The sequence below is a fragment of the Megalopta genalis genome, unplaced genomic scaffold (genome assembly GCF_051020955.1).
Source record: "Megalopta genalis isolate 19385.01 unplaced genomic scaffold, iyMegGena1_principal scaffold0271, whole genome shotgun sequence".
Classification (NCBI taxonomy): domain Eukaryota; kingdom Metazoa; phylum Arthropoda; class Insecta; order Hymenoptera; family Halictidae; genus Megalopta; species Megalopta genalis.
The window spans coordinates 257,843-261,911 of NW_027476340.1; positions in this window are offsets into that span (position 1 = coordinate 257,843).

Genomic DNA, 4,069 nt, shown 5'->3' on the forward strand with positions numbered 1-4,069 from the left:
TTCGCATGCAGTTGAACCTATATCATGTATATCACAAGTATCTGAAGCTGCACCATTTGTTTCGCATGAATATTAAGCTAACCCATGTGTTCGCATGAATTTGAGCTAAATCATGTGTTCCGCAAGGATTTGGCGCTAATTCGTTTGTTTCGCCTGCATTTGAATCTATATCACATATATCGCAAGAATTTGAAGCTAAATCATTTGTTTCGCATGTATTTGGAGCTAAGTCTTCTATATCGCACTGATTTGATGCTAAATCATGTGTTTCGCATGGATTTGAAGCTAAATCATTTGTTTCGCATGTATTTGGAGCTAAGTCTTCTATATCGCACTGATTTGATGCTAAATCATGTGTTTCGCATGGATTTGAAGCTAACTCGTTTGTTTCGCCTGCATTTGAAGCTACATCACTAATATTGCAATTATCTGAAGGTAAATCATTTGTTTCTCATATACTTGAAGCTAAGCCTTCTGCTTCGCATTTATTTGAAGCTAAATCATGTGTTCCGCTTGAATTTGAAGGTAACACGTTTGTTTCACATGCAGTTGAAGCTCAATCATGTATATCACAAGTATTTGAAGCTGAGCAATTTGTTTCGCATGAATACTAAGTTAAACCATGTGTTTCGCATGAGTATTAAGCTAAACCATGTTTTTGTAATGAATTTGAAGCTAAATCATGTGTTTCGCATGGATTTGAAGCTAACTCGTTTGTTTCGCATGCAGTTGAAGCTAAATCATGTATATCACAAGTATTGGAAGCCAAACCATTTGATTCGCATGAATTTGAAGCTAAATCATGTGTTTCGCTTGGATTTGAAACTAAGCCTTCTACTTCGCATTGACTAGAAGCTAAATCTTGTGTTTGGTATGGATTTGAAGCTAACACGGTTGTTTCGCCTGCATCTGAATTTATATCACGTATAATCGCAAGTATTTGAAGCTCAGTCATCCGTTTCGCATGGATTTGAAGCTAAGCCTTCAACTTCGCATTGATTTGAAGCTAAATCATGTGTTTCGCATGGATTTGAATCTAACTCGTTTGTATCACATGCAGTTGATGCTAAATCATGAATATCACAAGTATTTGGTGCTGAACCATTTTTTTCGCATGGATTTGGAGCTAAGCCTTTCACTTCGCATTGATTTGAAGCTAAGTCATGTGTTTCGCATGGATTTGAAGCTAACTCGATTGCTTCGCCTGCATTTGAATCTATATCACTTACATTGCAATTATCTGAAGGTAAATCATTTGTTTCTCATGTACCAGAAGCTAAGCGTTTTGCTTCGCATTTATTTGAAGCTAAATCATGTATATCAGAAGTATTTGAAGCTAAACCATTTGTTTCGCATGGATTTGGAGCTAAGCCTTTCACTTCGCATTGATTTGAAGCTAAGTCATGTGTTTCGCATGGATTTGAAGCTAACTCGATTGTTTCGCCTGCATTTGAATCTATATCACTTACATTGCAATTATCTGAAGGTAAATCATTTGTTTCTCATGTACCAGAAGCTAAGCGTTTTGCTTCGCATTTATTTGAAGCTAAATCATGTATATCAGAAGTATTTGAAGCTAAACCATTTGTTTCGCATTGTTTTGAAGATAAGCCTTCTACTTCGCATTGATTTGAAGCTAAATCATGTGATTCGCATGGATTTGAAGCTAACTCATTTGTTTCTCCTGCATTTGAACCAATATCACTTATATTCGCCAGTATTTGAAGATAAATCATTCGTTTCTCATGGATTTGTATCTAAGCCCCCTACTTCGTATTGATTTGAAGCTAAATCATATGTTTCGCTTGGATTTGAAGGCAACACGTTTGTTTCACATGCAGTTGAAGCTCAATCATGTATATCACAAGTATCTGAAGCTGAAAAATTTGTTTCGCAAGAATATTAAGTTAAACCATGTGTTTCGCATGAATATTAATCTAAACCATGTGTTTCGAATGAATTTGAAGCTAAATCATGTGTTTCGCATTGATTTGAAGCTAACTCGTTGGTTTCGCCTGCATTTGTAGCTATATCACTTATATCGCAAGTATTTGAAGCTTCTACTTCGCATTGATTTGCAGCTAAATCATGTGTTCCACTTGGATTTGAATCGAACGTGTTTGTTTCGCATGCAGTTGAAGCTAAATCATGTATATCACAAGTATTTGAAGCTAAGTCTTCAACTTCGCATTGATTTGAAGCTAAATCATGTATTTCGCTTGGATTTGAAGCTAACTAGATTGTTTCGCATGCAGTTGAACCTATATCATGTATATCACAAGTATCTGAAGCTGCACCATTAGTTTCGCATGAATATTAATCTAAACCATGTGTTCGCATGAATTTGAGCTAAATCATGTGTTTCTTAAGGATTTGGCGCTAATTCGTTTGTTTCGCCTGCATTTGAATCTATATCACATATATCGCAAGAATTTGAAGCTAAATCATTTGTTTCGCATGTATTTGGAGCTAAGTCTTCTATATCGCACTGATTTGAATCTAAATCATGTGTTTCGCATGGATTTGAAGCTAACTCGTTTGTCTCGCCTGCATTTGAAGCTATATCACTAATATTGCAATTATCTGAAGGTAAATCATTTGTTTCTCATATACTTGAAGCTAAGCCTTCTGCTTCGCATTTATTTGAAGCTAAATCATGTGTTCCGTTTGGATTTTAAGCGAACTCGTTTGTTTCGCATGCTGTTGAAGCTTAGTCATGTATAAAACAAGTATTTGAAGCTAAACCATTCGTTTCGCATGGATTTGAAGCTAAGCCATCTACTTCGCATGCAGTTGAAGCCAAATCATGTGTTTCGATTGGATTTGAAGCCAACTCGTTTGTTTTGCATGCAGTTGAAACTAAATCATGTATGTCAAAATTATTTGAAGCTAAACCATTTGTTTTGCATGGTTTCGAAGATAAGCCTTCTACTTCGCATGAATTTGCAGCTAAATGATGTGTTTCACATGTATTTGAAGCTAACTCGTTTGTTCCGCCCGCATTTGAAGCTATATCACTTATATCACAAGTATTTGAAGCTAAACCATTTCTTTCGCATGGATTTCAAGCTAAGACTTCTATTTCGCATTGATTTTAAGCTAAATCATGTGTTTCGCATGGATTTGAATCTAACTCGTTTGTATCGCATGCAGTTGATGCTAAATCATGAATATCACAAGTATTTGGTGCTGAACCATTTGTTTCGCATTGTAGCTAGCTTTCGGATTTGGAGCTAAGCCATTCACTTCGCATTGATTTGAAGCTAAGTCATGTGTTTCGCATGGATTTGAAGCTAACTCGATTGTTTCGCCTGCATTTGAATCTATATCACTTACATTGCAATTATCTGAAGGTAAATCATTTGTTTCTCATGTACCAGAAGCTAAGCGTTTTGCTTCGCATTTATTTGAAGCTAAATCATGTATATCAGAAGTATTAGAAGCTAAACCATTTGTTTCGCATTGTTTTGAAGATAAGCCTTCTACTTCGCATTGATTTGAAGCTAAATCATGTGATTCGCATGGATTTGAAGCTAACTCATTTGTTTCTCCTGCATTTGAACCAATATCACTTATATTCGCCAGTATTTGAAGATAAATCATTCGTTTCTCATGGATTTGTATCTAAGCCCCCTACTTCGTATTGATTTGAAGCTGAACCATGTATTCGCTTGTATTTGAAGCCAACTCGTTTGTTTCGCCTGCAGTAGAAGCTAAATCATGTATATCACAAGTATTTGAAGCTAAACCTATTGTTTCGCATTGATTTGAAGCTAAGACTTCTACTTCGCATGCAGTTGAAGCCAAATCATGTATATCACAAGTATTTGAAGCTAAACCATTTCTTTCGCAAGGATTTCAAGCTAAGACTTCTATTTCGCATTGATTTGAATCTAAATCATGCGTTTCGCATGTATTCGAATCTAACTCGTTTACTTCGCCTGCATTTGAAGCTATAACACTTATATTCGCAAGTATTTGAAGGTCAATCATTCGTTTCGCATGGATTTGAAGCTAACTCGTTTGTTTCGCATGCAGTTGAAGCTAAATCATGTATATCACAAGTATT